This window comes from Carcharodon carcharias, assembly GCF_017639515.1.
Source record: "Carcharodon carcharias isolate sCarCar2 chromosome 39 unlocalized genomic scaffold, sCarCar2.pri SUPER_39_unloc_8, whole genome shotgun sequence".
Taxonomy (NCBI): domain Eukaryota; kingdom Metazoa; phylum Chordata; class Chondrichthyes; order Lamniformes; family Lamnidae; genus Carcharodon; species Carcharodon carcharias.
Window position 1 is genome coordinate 41,610 of NW_024470847.1, and position 15,618 is coordinate 57,227.

General features: G+C 49.0%; 2 long non-coding RNA genes across 2 annotated transcripts; one reads left to right on the forward strand and one right to left on the reverse strand.

Moving 5' to 3' along the window:
* Positions 1 to 5,570: 5,570 nt before the first annotated feature.
* LOC121275001 lies at positions 5,571 to 10,204 on the reverse strand. The gene is made up of 2 exons (XR_005942340.1): positions 10,042 to 10,204; positions 5,571 to 6,046 (listed from the first exon to the last, which is right to left on the reverse strand). It is a non-coding gene; the product is annotated as an uncharacterized LOC121275001 (long non-coding RNA).
* A 1,966-nt stretch (positions 10,205 to 12,170) lies between these two features.
* LOC121275005 lies at positions 12,171 to 15,281 on the forward strand. The gene is made up of 2 exons (XR_005942342.1): positions 12,171 to 12,200; positions 14,806 to 15,281. It is a non-coding gene; the product is annotated as an uncharacterized LOC121275005 (long non-coding RNA).
* The last annotated feature ends 337 nt before the right edge of the window (positions 15,282 to 15,618 follow it).

The following is a 15,618-nucleotide window of genomic DNA, read 5'->3' on the forward strand; positions in this document are numbered from 1 at the left end:
CGGAGGAACTGAATAGGTACTTTGCGTCAGTCTTCACGGTGGAAGACACGAGTAACATCCCCAAAGTTCAAGAGAGTCGGGGGGGCAGATGTGAGTATGGTGGCCATTACCAAGGAGAAGGTGCTAGGAAAACTGAAAGGTCTGAAGGTGGATAAATCACCCGGACCAGATGGATTACAGCCCAGAGTTCTGAAGGAGATAGCTGAAGAGATAGTGGAGGCGTTAGTGGAGATCTTTCAGGAATCACTGGAGTCAGGGAGGGTCCCAGAGGACTGGAAAATCGCTAATGTAACCCCCCTGTTTAAGAAGGGAGTGAGGCAAAAGACGGGAAATTACAGGCCGATTAGCCTGACCTCGGTCGTTGGTAAGATTTTAGAGTCCATTATTAAGGATGAGATTTCAGAATACTTGGAAGTGCATGGTAAAATAGGGCAAAGTCAGCATGGTTTCATCAAGGGAAGGTCATGCCTGACAAACCTGTTAGAATTCTTTGAGGAGGTAACGAGTAGGTTAGACAAAGGAGAGCCAATGGATGTTATCTACTTGGACCTCCAGAAGGCCTTTGACAAGGTGCCGCACAGGAGGCTGCTCAGTAAGATAAGAGTCCATGGTGTTAGAGGCAAGGTACTAGCATGGATAGAAGATTGGCTGTCTGGCAGGAGGCAGAGAGTGGGGATAAGGGGGTCCTTCTCAGGATGGCGGCCGGTGACTAGAGGGGTTCCGCAGGGGTCAGTGTTGGGACCACAATTTTTCACTTTATACATTAATGATCTAGATGAAGGAACTGAGGGCATCCTGCCTAAGTTTGCAGATGATACAAAGATAGGTGGAGGGACAGGTAGTATCGAGGAGGCGGGGAGGCTGCAGAAGGATTTGCACAGGTTAGGAGAATGGGCAAAGAAGTGGCAGATGGAATACAACGTGGGGAAGTGTGAGGTCATGCACTTTGGTAGGAAGAATAGAGCTATAGACTATTTTCTAAATGGGGAGAGAATTCAGAAATCTGGAATGCAAAGGGACTTGGGAGTCCTAGTCCAGGATTCTCTTAAGGTTAACTTGCAGGTTGAGTCAGTAGTTAGGAAGGCAAATGCAATGTTGACATTTATTTCGAGAGGACTAGAATATAAAAGCAGGGATGTGCTGCTGAGGCTTTATAAGGTCTGGTCAGACCACATTTAGAATATTGTGAGCAATTTTGGGCCCCGTATGTCAGGAAGGATGTGCTGGTCCTGGAGAGGGTCCAGAGGAGGTTCACGAGAACGATCCCAGGAATGAAAGGCTTAACATATGAGGAACGTTTGAGGACTCTGGGTCTATACTGGATGGAGTTTAGAAGGATGAGGGGGGATCTGATTGAAACTTACAGAATACTGAAAGGCCTGGATAGAGTGGAAGTGGGGAAGATGTTTCCATTAGTAGGAGAGACTAGGACGCGAGGGCACAGCCTCAGAGTAAAGGGAAGACCTTTTAGAACAGAGATTAGGAGAAACTTCTTTAGCCAGAGAGTGGTGAATCTATGGAATTCATTGCCACAGAAGGCTGTGGAGACCAGGTCATTGAGTGTATTTAAGACTGAGATAGATAGGTTCTTGATTGGTAAGGGGATCAAAGGTTACGGGGAGAAGGCGGGAGAATGGGGCTGAGAAACCTATCAGCCATGATTGAATGGTGGAGCAGACTCGATGGACTGACTGGCCTAATTTCTGCCCCTATGTCTTATGCTTCCTGTATCTGCCCTTCAAGTCTCCCTGGGGTAAACTGTGCCCACATCCCCAGTTCTTTACCTGCCAGGTCTCCCCTCAGCTCCTGGTCTGAGGAGAAGCTCCCTGAAAATTCCCAGCTGCTCCTCCTATTCCCCGACTACCTGTCTTCATTCCCCCTTCCCACGTTCTGTCCCTCTCGGGTTTAAAGGGGTGACAGAGGAAGGGTTCTGACCTACAGACCTACAGCTCGTAGACATCAGCTGCCCCTTGCTGCTCTGCTGGACGCTCTAACCCTCTGTCCTTCCCCATGATTCCCACCTCCTGAAGGAGGGAATGATTCAATTCTTCCAAAAGAATTACTCCTCTCAGAGATCCATGCCTTGTCTCCCCTGTCAATGCCCCTTTCCGCTGCTCGAAATTCCTCTGTTTCACCCTCCCAAACTCAATAAAAGTCTGTCCGGGCTGTTTCCTCCCATTGCAAATCCTCTGCCGGTGAGCCCCAGCTCCCAACTCAGGTGCACTCAGAGCTCGGCACTTGTAGCTACGAAGAAGAGACATACAGGCTCGGAAACGTTAACTCTGTCCCTCTCTCTCTCCGCCGTCTGTCCAGGGGGCATTTATACCCGGGTGCCCAGAGCCTTACCCTGGGTCTCCAGGTCACCAGTCCTGTAACAACACCAGTCCCACCACCGTCTGCCCAGGACCTTGTCCAGGTTCCTGCCCCCTGGCCCTCGACATCACTGAGATGGTATCCCCACTCCCTCGACATTCGCTGTTGATTTAACTTTGGTGCAACACGTCCACGATTCTTCTTATTCCCCTCAGCAGCTGCTGATATGTCCAGCGAGAGAGAGGGAGAGAGAGAGACAGAGAGAGAGACTGTAGATGGCCCCTTCCCCGGAGAGTGTCATCGCCCACGGACCTCAAGCTGCTTCCACCGCCTCAGCCCCTGTGTGAGGATCCTCTTGGGACGAAGCAGACCGGGATCTTCCACCCTGTGTCTCTTTTCAATCCACTTCAAGAGTCGTAAAACCTCATTAAAATGCCGGCTCCTTTGAAACTGAAACTAAGACTCTAGTTCCCCCCTCCCTGAACACACCAAATTCAGAAAAACAGCTTGAACTTCAACTTGAAGCTAAGCTTCATTCCTAACAGCCAGAGATACAAATATATTTTGCTGAAACTATCTGTAACTCCCCGAGCAGCACAAAGGGACCTGAGTGTCCTTGTACACCAGTCACTGACAGCAGGCGTGTAGCTGCACCAAGCAGTTAGCAAGGTAAATGCTATGTTGGCCTTCATTGTGAGAGGACTTGAGTACAGGAGCAAGGATGTCTTACTGCAGCTGTACAGGGCCTTGGTGAGACCACACCTGGAGTGTTGTGTGCAGCTTTGGTCTCCTTACCTAAGAAAGGATAGACTTGACACAGAGGGAGAGCAGCGAAGGTTCACCAGGCTGAGTCCTGGGATGGAGGGATTGTCGAGTGAGGAGAGATTGGGCTGACTAGGCCTGTATTCACTGGAGTTTAGAAGAATGAGAGGGGATCTCATTGAAACATATAAAATTCTGACAGGGATGGACAGACTGGACGCAGGGATGGACAGACTGGACGCAGAGATGGAGAGACTGGACGCAGAGACGGACAGACTGGACGCAGGGATGGACAGACTGGACGCAGGGATGGACAGACTGGACGCAGAGATGGAGAGACTGGACGCAGAGACGGACAGACTGGACGCAGAGACGGAGAGACTGGACGCAGTGATGGAGATACTGGACGCAGTGATGGAGATACTGGATGCAGTGATGGAGATACTGGATGCAGGGATGGACAGACTGGACACAGGGATGGAGATACTGGACACAGGGATGGACAGACTGAATGCAAGGATGGACAGACTGGACACAGGGATGGAGATACTGGGCACAGGGATGGACAGACTGGATGCAGGGATGGAGTGACTGGATGCAAGGATGGACAGACTGGACACAGGGATGGACAGACTGGACACAGGGAGGATGTTTCCTCTGGCTGGGGGGGGGTCTAGAACAAGGGGTCACAGTCTGAGGATACGGGGTAGAGCATTTAGGACTGAGATGAGGAGAAACTTCTTCACTCAGAGGCTGGTGAACCTGTGGAATTCTCTACCACAGAGGCTGTGGAGGCCAAGTCCCTGAATATATATTTAAGAAGGATATAGATAGGTTTCTGGACTCTAACAGTGTGAAGGGGGCGGGGAGAGAGCGGGAGTACGGCGTAGAGATAGAGGATCAGCCACATTCATAAGGAGCAGGGCTGAAGGGCTGAATGGCCTCCTCCTGTCCTAATTTCGATGTTTCTATGTGCGGTTCCCTGAGAGGGTCAGTCCCCACTTCCTCATTGCTGCTGTAAACTGCAGGAACCTGCAGAGATTCTGGGACAGGAATAACTGGTTTCACATCAGACAGAAATAACCGGGGGCTAAAGAGGATCAGAAACTGAGCGAGAAGCAGCAGCGAAACCAAAGGAGGATTCTACACAGGGATTGGAGGCTGGGGTTACATCGTCATCTGACAGTGCAGCACTCCCTCAGTACTGACCCACTGACAGTGCGGCACTCCCTCAGTACTGACCCTCTGACAGTGCAGCACTCCCTCAGTACTGACCATCTGACAGTGCAGCACTCCCTCAGTACTGACCCTCCGACAGTGCAGCACTCCCTCAGTACTGACCCGCTGACAGTGCAGCACTCCCTCAGTACTGACCCTCTGACAGTGCAGCACTCCCTCAGTACTGACCCGCTGACAGGGCGGCACTCCTCAGTACTGACCCTCAGACAGTGCTGCACCGCCTCAGTACTGACCCTCCGACAGTGCAGCACTCCCTCAGTACTGACCCTCTGACAGTGCTGCACTCCCTCAGTACTGACCCTCCGACAGTGCAGCACTCCCTCAGTACTGACCCTCTGGCAGTGCGGCACTCCTCAGTACTGACCCCCTGACAGTGCAGCACTCCCTCAGTACTGACCATCTGACAGTGCAGTGCTCCCTCAGTACTGACCCTCTGACAGTGCAGCACTCCCTCAGTACTGACCCTCTGACAGTGAAGCACTCCCTCGTTACTGACCCTCTGACAGTGCATTACTCCCTCAGTACTGACCCTCTGACAGTGCAGCACTCGCTCAGTACTGACCCTCTCACAGTGCGGCACTCCCTCAGTACTGACCCTCTGACAGTGCGGCACTCCCTCAGTACTGACCCTCTGACAGTGCTGCACTCCCTCGGTACTGACCCTCTGACGGCGCAGCACTCCCTCAGTACTGACCCTCTGACAGTGCAGCACTCCCTCAGTACTGACTCTCTGACAGTGCAGCACTCGCTCAGTACTGACCCTCCCACAGTGCGGCACTCCCTCAGTACTGACCCTCTGACAGTGTTGCACTCCCTCAGTACTGACCCTCTGACAGTGTTGCACTCCCTCAGTACTGACCCTCTGACAGTGCAGCACTCCCTCAGTACTGACCCTCTGACAGTGCAGCACTCCCTCAGTACTGACCCTCTGACAGTGCGGCACTCCCTCAGTACTGACCCTCTGACAGTGCAGCACTCCCTCAGTACTGACCCTCTGACAGTGCAGCACTCCCTCAGTACTGACCCTCTGACAGTGTTGCACTCCCTCAGTACTGACCCTCTGACAGTGCAGCACTCCCTCAGTATTGACCCTCTGACAGTGTTGCACTCCCTCAGTACTGACCCTCTGACAGTGCTGCACTCCCTCAGTCCTGGTGTTGTTGTCTCTGCTACTCTCTGTCCCTGACACTGATGGATTGTGTGAGTGATGGGCTGTGTTGAAAGCTGCTGCAGTTGGAGAGAGTGAGGAGTCCGGGTGAAGATTCATTGATCTGTTTATTGTATTTTGGGACACAGGGTGATCTTATCCTGACCTGGGGGAGGCACAGGATCAGGAATTACACATCCCTAATTTGCCTCTTTGATCTCGATTTTACCCGTCTCGTTTGACCTGGACAATGTGATGGTTTTTTCTGTAGTTATTGTCTTCTCTCCTTTCCATAATGTTGAAAACAGCCAAATTCCAGTCTGGAACTCAGCTCTGATGTTGACAGAATCACTAGAACGGTTTAACTGCTGTTTATTTCTGCCCTTTTCAGAGCTAATTTCAAAATCTGTCTTGTCACAGTGATCCACTCTGACCTGAACGGTCTGTCCGCAGTTGTTAATCACGGTCACTCGGGACATCTCCCAGTTCTCTTCCCGCTGATCCGATTGGTGTGCTGGGAATTCTGTCCAATGTGGACTCTCTCTGTCACAGACAGAAAACCAAATTCCCGACAGTGAGTCAAATCTGGGAGAGAGGGAGCAGAGCAAATTGGGAGAGAGTTATTGAATTGAAGATTGGCACAAGTACAGGAGAGAGAAAGCCTGAGAGAGGGAGAGACAGAGAGTTTGACCGAGAGGGAGAGACAGAGAGAGAAAGACAAAGAGTGAGATAGATAGATAGATAGAGAGAGATAGACAGACTGTGAGAGACAGCGAGAACCATAGAGAGACATTAAGACAGAGAGAGAGAGAGGGAGGCAGAGAGAGAGAGAGGGAGGTAGAGAGAGAGAAAGAGAGGGAATGAGTTGGAGTGAGATAGACAGGGAGTGAGACAGAGGGAGAGAGAGACAGAGAGAGAGAGAGAGGCAGATTGTGAGAGAGAGAGAAACATAGAAGCCAGGAGCAGGAGGAGGCCATTCAGCCCTTCGAGCCTGCTCCCATTCTTTAGGATCATGGCTGATCATCCAACTCAATATCCTGCTCCCACTTTCTCCCCATATCCTTTGGTCCCTTTCACCCCAAGAGCTTTATCTAACTCCTTCTTCAAAACATACAATGTTTTGGCCTCAACTACTTTCTGTGGTAGTGAATTCCACAGGTTCACCACTCTCTGGGTGGAGACATTTCCCCTCATCTCAGTCCTAAATGGTCTACCCCATATCCTCAGACTGTGACCCCTGGTTCTGGACTCCCCCCACCATCGGGAACATCCTTCCTGCATCTACCCTGTCTAGTCCTATTAGAATTTTATAGGTTTCTATGAGATCCCCCCTCATTCTTCTGAACTCCAGCGAATATAATCCTAACCGACTCAATCTCTCCTCATATGTCAGTCCCACCATCCCAGGAATCAGTCTGGTAAACCTTCGCTGCTCTCCCTCTATAGCCAGAACATCCTTCCTCAGATAAGGAGACCAAAACTGTACACAATATTCCAGGTGAGGTCTCACCAAGGCCCTGTACAATTGCAGCAAGACATCCCTGTTCCTGTACTCGAATCCTCTGACTATGAAGACCAACATACCATTTGCCTTCTTTACCGCCTGCTGTACCTGCATGTTTACCTTCAGCGACTGGTGTACAAGGACACCCAGGTCTCGGTGCACATTCCCCTCTCTCAATTTATAACCATTCAGATAATAATCTGCCTTCCTGTTTTTGCCACCAAAGTGGATAACCTCACATTGATCCACATTATACTGCATCTGCCATGCATTTGCCCACTCACTCAGCTTGTCCAAATCACACTGAAGCATCTCTGCATCCTCCTCACCCTCCCAACCAGCTTTGTGTCATCTGCAAATTTGGAGATATTACATTTAGTTCCCTCATCTAAATCATTAATATATATTGTGAATAACTGGGGTCCCAGCACCAATCCCTGCAGTACCCCACTAGTCACTGCCTGCCATTCAGAAAAAGACCCGTTTACTCCTACTCTTTGTTTCCTGTCTGCCAATCAGTTTTCTATCCATCTCGATACACTACCCCCAATCCCATGTGCTTTAATTTTACAGCCCAATCTCTTATGTGGGACTTTGTCGAAAGCCTTCTGAAAGTCCAAATAAACCACATCCACTGGCTCCCCCTCATCAACTCTACTAGTTACATCCTCGAAAAATTCCAGTAGATTTGTCAAGCATGATTTCCCTTTTGTAAATCCATGCTGACTCTGTCCGATTCTGTCTCTGTTTTCCACCTGCTCAGCTATTAAATCTTTTATAATGGACTCTAGAATTTTCCCCACTACCGACGTCAGGCTGACTGGTCTATAATTCCCTGTTTTCTCTCTGCCTCCCTTTTTAAATACTGGGGTTACATTAGCTACCCTCCAATCTGTAGGAACTGTCCCTGAGTCTATACAATCTCGGAACCAATGATCCACTATTTCTAGGGCCACTCCCTTCAGGACTCTGGGGTGTAGATTATCAGGCCCTGGGGATTTATCGGCCTTCAATCCCATCAGTTTCCCCAACACCATTTCTCTTCTAATAATGATTTCTTTCAGTTCCTCCCTCTCACTAACCCCTGTGTTCCCCAACATTTCTGGTATGTTATTAGTTCCTCCTTTGTGAAGACAGAACCAAAGTCTGTATTTAGTTGGTCAGCCATTTCTTTGTTCCCCATTATAAATTCCCCTGTTTTTGACTGTAAGGGACCTACATTTGTCTTCACCAATCTTTATCTCTTCACATATCTATAGAAACTTTTACAGTCAGTTTTTATGTTCCCCGCAAGCTTACTCTCGAAATCTATTTCCCCTTCTTAATTCCCTTGGTCCTCCTTTACTGAATTCTAAACTGCTCCCAATCCTCAGGTCTGTTTTTTTTTTAGCTAATTTGTATGTCTCTTCCTTGGATCTTGGAGAGAGAGAGAGGGAGAGAGAGAATGAGACAGAGGGAGAGAGAGACACAGAGAGAGAAAGACAGAGAGGTAGAAAAAGAGAGAGAGACTGAGAGAGTGAAAGAGTTGGAGAGAGAGAGACAAAATAGAGAAAGACAGAGGGACAGAGAAATAGACAGAGAGAGAGACAGAGCGAGGGAGATAGAAAGCGGGACAGAGACAGAGAGAGAGACAGAGAGAGAGACAGAGCGGGAACGAAAAAAAGAGAGAGAAAGGGAGAGAGAGATAGAGAGAGAAAGACAGAGTGAGACACGAAACAGCGAGGGAGAGACAGAGATAGAGAGGGAGGGAACAGAGAGAGTGAGGAAGACAGAGAGTGAGACTTGGAGGTGGATGGAGAGAGAAAGAGAGAGATGGAGAGAAAGAGACAGAGAGAGGGACAGAGAGAGAGAGGCAGAGAGACAGAGAAAGTGGGACAGTGAGAGGACTGAAACACAGAGACTGAAACAGAGAGTGAGGGGACAGAGAGAGACAGAGAGAGAGGGGACAGAGAGAGACGGGGGAAGACAGAGCGTGAGACAGAGAGGTGGATGGAGAGAAAAAGAGAGAGATGTAGAGAAAGAGTCAGAGAGAGAGACACAAAGAGACAGAGAGAGAGAGAGACATAGAGAGTGAGACAGAGAGAGAGACAGAGAGTGAAAGAAGCAAAGACAGGGACATAGAGAAACGAAGGGGTGAGATGGATGGAGAGACAGAGGGAGAATGACAGACAGGGAGAGACAGATAGAGAGAAAGAGAGAGACAGAGAGAGAGAGAGACAGACAGACAGATAGAGACAGAGAGAGATGTGGGAGTGAGAGGGAAAGAGAGGATTGTAAGAGTGAGAGAGACAGAGAGTGGGAGACAGAGGGTTAATGGGGTGGGTCTGGAGCCAGGACAGAGAGCAGAGCAAAATTTAGAGAGAGAGAGAGAGGCACAGGCAGGGAGACCGACATCCAAACAGAGATAGAAAAAGACAGACAGAGTGAGATAGACTGAGAGACTGATAGAGTGACAGATAGAGAGTGGCACAGAGAAAAAGAGGGGGAAAGTGAGGGGAAAGTGAGAGAGTGGGACACAGGAGAGAGACTGGGGAGAGAAACAGAGAGTGATGGGGAGAGAGCAAGGCTCAGAGATACAAAGAGAGAGAGAGAGAGAAAGGGACACACAATGATAGGGCTGAGAGAGAGAGAGGGCTCAGAGAGACAGAGAGAGACAGATAGAGAGAGAGAGGTGGGAGTGGTGGAGCAGAGAGGGGAAAGAGAGAGAGAGAGGGTAGAGAAAGAGGAAAGAGAGATTGGGAGAGGGGGAGACAGGCAGATATACGAGGGGAAAGCAACAGAAAGAGAGGCAAGGAGAGAGAGAAAGAGGGAGAGACACATCGTGACACAGAAACACAGACAGACGGAGATACAAATAGAGAGAAAAATAGCGATATGAAGAGAGACAAAGATAGAGTGGGAGACAGAGAGACAGATAGAGAGACAGACAGGGGGAGAGATAAGACAGATAGAGAGGTAGAGAGAGATACAGAGAGTCAGAGGGGGGAGATAGAGAGACAGAGAGAGGGGGAGATTGGTGGGGGAGAGACTCAGGGGGCTGCTGAGAGATTCCCCAACATCTCACTAAGAGACTTACTGACAACGTCGAGATTCCCGTCTGGTCTGAAAGTCTGGGGACTCTGGGTAAGGCTGCTCTTTATAAAGGATCCGGAGAGGAACTGATCCCACCCCCTGATTTTCATATTGGGAATTCACCGTCAGCTGGTTTAAGGGGAATTCTCAGTCAGTGAGTAGCCCGAGGCTCCGACTGGGAATGTTCCCTGTTTCCAGTAAATATCCAGGGAGTCAGGAACAGGGAGAGAATGAGACTGAACAGAAAACACACATCAGAGTGAAATAAAGGGAGGGAGAGAGAGAGAATCTGCAAACTGAAAGAGAGATAGACATGGAGCCCAGGGAGAATGAAGAGGGAATTAACACAGGGGAGAGTGTAGAGGGAGATTTACACTGTATCTAACCCCGTGCTGTACCTGTCCTGGGAGTGTTTGATGGGGATAGTGTAGAGGGAGATTTACACTGTATCTAACCCCGTGCTGTACCTGTCCTGGGAGTGTTTGATGGGGACGGTGTAGAGGGAGATTTACTCTGTATCTAACCCCGTGCTGTACCTGTCCTGGGAGTGTTTGATGTGGACAGTGTAGAGGGAGATTTACTCTGTATCTAACCCCGTGCTGTACCTGTCCTGGGAGTGTTTGATGGGGAAGGTGTAGAGGGAGCTTTACTCTGTATCTAACCCCGTGCTGTACCTGTCCTGGGAGTGTTTGATGGGGACAGTGTAGAGGGAGATTTACTCTGTATCTAACCCCGTGCTGTACCTGTCCTGGGAGTGTTTGATGGGGACAGTGTAGAGGGAGATTTACTCTGTATCTAACCCCGTGCTGTACCTGTCCTGGGAGTGGTGATGGGGACAGTGTCTTTCCTGCTAGGCTCATCTCCCAGTCAATTCTGGGCAGCTCCTCCCTCATGCCTCTGTAGTTGCCTTTATTTAACTGTAATACCGTTACATCTGATTCCAGCTTTTTCCTCTCAAGTTGCAGGGTAAGTTCTATCATATTATGGTCACTTCCTCCTAAGGGTTCCTTCACCTTAGCTCCCTTATCAAATCTGCTTCATTACACATCACTAAATCTAGAATTGCCTGTTCCCTAGTGGGCCCCACCACAAGCTACTCCAAAAAGCCATCTCGTAGACATTCCACAAATTCCTTTTCTTGGGATCCACTACCAACCTGATTTTCCCAGTCTATCTGCATGTTGAAATCCCCCATGATCACTGTAACCTTGCCTTTCTTACACACCTTTTCTATCTCCTGGTGTATCTTGTGCCCCACATCCTGACTACTGTTCGGGGGCCTGTACATAACTCCCATTATGGTTTTTTTACCTTTGCGGTTCCTCAACTCTACCCACACAGATTCTACATCATCTGGCCCTACGTCATTTCTTGCTATCGATTTAATTTCATTTCTTACTAACAAAGCAACCCCACCCCCTCTGCCAACCTGCCTATCTTTTCGATAGGGTGTCTATCCTTGGATATTTAGCTCCCAGTCCTGATCCCCTTGCAGCCATGTCTCTGTAATGCCCACCACATCGTACTGCCAATTTCAATCTGCGCCACAAGCTCATTTACCTTATTTCGTATACTGCGTGCATTCAGACACAACACATTCAGTCCTGTATTTCCCATCCCCTTTCTCATTGTCGTCCCTTTATCTGATGTGCTTGAAGTTAGATTCCTAGACCTTTCCAAACACTCTGTCCTATTAGGAAGAGAAGGGTGAGGGAGGGATTTGAACAGGAGGGTGAGAATTGTAGGGGCTGGAGGAGGTTACAGAGATAGGGAGGGAGGGGGTGAGGGAGGGATTTGAACAGGAGGATGAGAATTGTAGGGGCTGGAGGAGGTTACAGAGATAGGGAGGGAGGGGGTGAGGGAGGGATTTGAACAGGAGGATGAAAATTCTCTCCCTCCCTTTATTTCAATCTGACGTGTGTTTTAAGCTTGGTCTCTTCCTCTTTCTGGTGCTGACTCTCTAGATCTTTACAGGGAACAGAACATTCCCAGTCGGGGCCTCGGGCTACTCACTGACTGAGAATTCCCCTTAAACCAGCTGACAGTGAATTCCCAATATGAAAATCAGGGGGTGGGATCTGTTCCTCTCCGGATCCTTTATAAAGAGCAGCCTTACCCAGAGTCCCCAGACCCTCAGACCAGACAGGAATCTCCACATTGTCAGTAAGTCTCTTAGTGAGATGTTGGGGAATCTCTCAGCAGCCCCCTGAGTCTTTCCTCCACCAATCTCCCCCTCTCTCTGTCTCTCTTTCTCTCACAACATCCCTCTCTGTCTATCTCCCCGTCTCTAAGCCTTGCTCTCCTTCTCTGTCTCTCTCTCTCTTTCTCCCCCTCTGTCAGCCTTTCTCTCTCTCAGCCTCTCTCTCTCCCTTTCTCCCGCTTTCTCTCTCTCTATATCTCTCTCTCTGCTTCCCTGTCTCTCAGCCTCTCTCTGTGTCTCTCTCCCTGTCTGTCTGTCTCTGTCTTCTCTTTTTCTCTCTCGTTCCATCGCTCTCTCCCTATCTCTGTCTGTTTGTCTCCCTCTCTCCACAACAGACCTGAGGATTGGGAGCACTATAGAATTCAGTAAAGGAGGATCAAGGGATTGATTAAGAAGGGGAAATAGAGTATGAGAGTAAGCTTGCGGGGAACATAAAAACTGAGTGTAAAAGTTTCTATAGGTATGTGAAGAGATAAAGATTGGTGAAGACAAATGTAGGTCCCTTACAGTCAGAAACAGGGGAAGTTATAGTGGGGAACAAAGAAATGGCTGACCAACTAAATACAGACTTTGGTTCTGTCTTCGCAAAGGAGAAACTAATAACATACCAGAAATGTTGGGGAACACAGGGGTTAGTGAGAGGGAGGAACTGAAATAAATCATTATTAGTAGGGAAATGGTGTTGGGGAAATTGATGGGATTGAAGGCCGATAAATCCCCAGGGCCTGATAATCTACACCCCAGAGTCCTGAAGGGAGTGGCCCTAGAAATATTGGAGGCATTGGTGGTCATCTTCCGAGATTGTATAGACTCAGGGGCAGTTCCTACAGATTGGAGGGTAGCTAATGTAACCCCACTATTTAAAAAGGGAAGTAGAGAAAAAACAGGGAATGTCACATCTCCAAATTTGCAGATGACACAAAGCTGGGTGGGAGGGTGAGCTGTGAGCGGGATGCAGAGATGCTTCAGTGTGATTTGGACAAGCTGAGTGAGTGGGCAAATGCATGGCAGATGCAGTATAATGTGGATAAATGTGAGGTTATCCACTTTGGTAGCAAAAACAGGAAGGCAGATTATTATCTGAATGGTTATAAATTGAGAGAGGGGAATGTGCACCGAGACCTGGGTGTCCTTGTACACCAGTCGCTGAAGGTAAACATGCAGGTACAGCAGGCGGTAAAGAAGGTAAATGGTATGTTGGCCTTCATAGTCAGAGGATTCGAGTACAGGAACAGGGATGTCTTGCTGCAATTGTACAGGGCCTTGGTGAGACCACACCTGGAATATTGTGTACAGTTTTGGTCTCCTTATCTGAGGAAGGATGTACTTGCTATAGAGGGAGAGCAGCGAAGGTTTACCAGACTGACTCCTGGGATGGTGGGACTGACATATGAGGAGAGATTGAGTCGGTTAGGATTATATTCGCTGGAGATCAGAAGAATGAGGTGGGATCTCATAGAAACCTATAAAATTCTAACAGGACTAGACAGGGTAGATGCAGGAAGGATGTTCCCGATGGTGGGGGGAGTCCAGAACCAGGGGTCACAGTCTGAGGATATGGGGTAGACCATTTAGGACTGAGATGAGGGGAAATGTCTCCACCCAGAGAGTGGTGAACCTGTGGAATTCACTACCACAGAAAGTAGTTGTGGCCAAAACATTGTATGTTTTGAAGAAGGAGTCAGATACAGCTCTTGGGGTGAAAGGGATCTAAGGATATGGGGAGAAAGCGGGAGAAGGATATTGAGTTGGATGATCAGCCATGATCATAATGAACGGCAGAACAGCCTCGAAGGGCTGAATGGCCTCCTCCTGCGCCTGGCTTCTTTGTTCCTCTCTCTCTGTCTCTAACAGTCTGTCTCTCTCTCTGTCTCTCTCTCTGTCTTTCTCGCTGCCTCTCACTCCTTCTCTCTCTCTGTCTTCCTTTCTCTCTCTCTCTCTCTCTCCGTATCTCTCTCACCCTGTCTCTATACCCTCTCTTGCTCAGTTCTTCTGTCCCTCTCTCGCTCTCTGCCTCTCTCTCTCTCTTGCCCAGTCTCTCTGTCTTTCTCTTTCTCTGTGTCTCTCTGTCTCAGAGGCTCTGTCTCGCTCTCTATCTCTCGTTCTCTCTGTTCTCTCAATCTGTCTCTCTCTCTCTGTCTCTCCATCTCTGTCTCTCTCTACCCTCTCCATGTCTCTCTCAGCCTCTCTCTCTTTCTCTGCCTCTCTGTCATTCTCTCTCTGTCTCTCTGAAACTCCCTCTCCCTCTGTCTCTCTCTCTTTATCTCTCTGTCTTTCTCTCTCTCTCCTTCACTTCCTCTGTGTCTCGCTCTCAGTCTCTCGATCTCTGTCTCTCTACATCTCTCTGTCTCTCTATATCTCTCTCAATGCCTGCCTCTCTCTCTCTCTCTGTCCCTCCCTCTCTCTCTCCATCTCTCGCTCTCTCTCTGTCTCTGTCTCTCTCTCTCTCCATCTCTCTCACTTTGAATCTCTCGGTCTCTCTTTCTTTCTGTCTCTGTCTCTCCTGTACTTGTGCCAATCTTCAATTCAATAACTCTCTCCCAATTTGCTCTGCTCCCTCTCTCCCAGATTTGACTCACTGTCGGGAATTTGGTTTTCTGTCTGTGACAGAGAGAGTCCACATTGGAGAGAATTCCCAGCACACCAATCGGATCAGCGGGAAGAGAACTGGGAGATGTCCCGAGTGACCGTGATTAACAACTGTGGGCAGACCGTTCAGGTCAGAGTGGATCACTGTGACAAGACAGATTTTGAAATTAGCTCTGAAAATGGCAGAAATAAACAGCAGTTAAACCGTTCTAGTGATTCTGTCAACATCAGAGCTGAGTTCCAGACTGGAATTTGGCTGTGTTCAACATTATGGAAAGGAGAGAAGACAATAACTACAGAAAAAACCATCACATTGTCCAGGTCAAACGAGACTGGTAAAATCGAGATCAAAGAGGCAAATTAGGGATGTGTAATTCCTGATCCTGTGCCTCCCCCAGGTCAGGATAAGATCACCCTGTGTCCCAAAATACAATAAACTGATCAATGAAACTTCACCCGGACTCATCACTCTCTCCAACTGCAGCAGCGTTCAACACAGCCCATCACTCACACAATCCATCAGTGTCAGGGACAGAGAGTAGCAGAGACACCAACACCAGGACTGAGGGAGTGCAGCACTATCAGAGGGTCAGTACTGAGGGAGTGCAACACTGTCAGACGGTCAGTACTGAGGGAGTACTGCACTGTCAGAGGGTCAGTACTGAGGGAGTGCCGCACTGTCAGAGGGTCAGTATTGAAAGGGTGCTGCACTGTCAGAGGGTCACCACTGAGGGAGTGCTGCACTGTCAGAGAGTCAGTACTGAGGGAGTGCTGCACTGTCAGAGAGTCAGT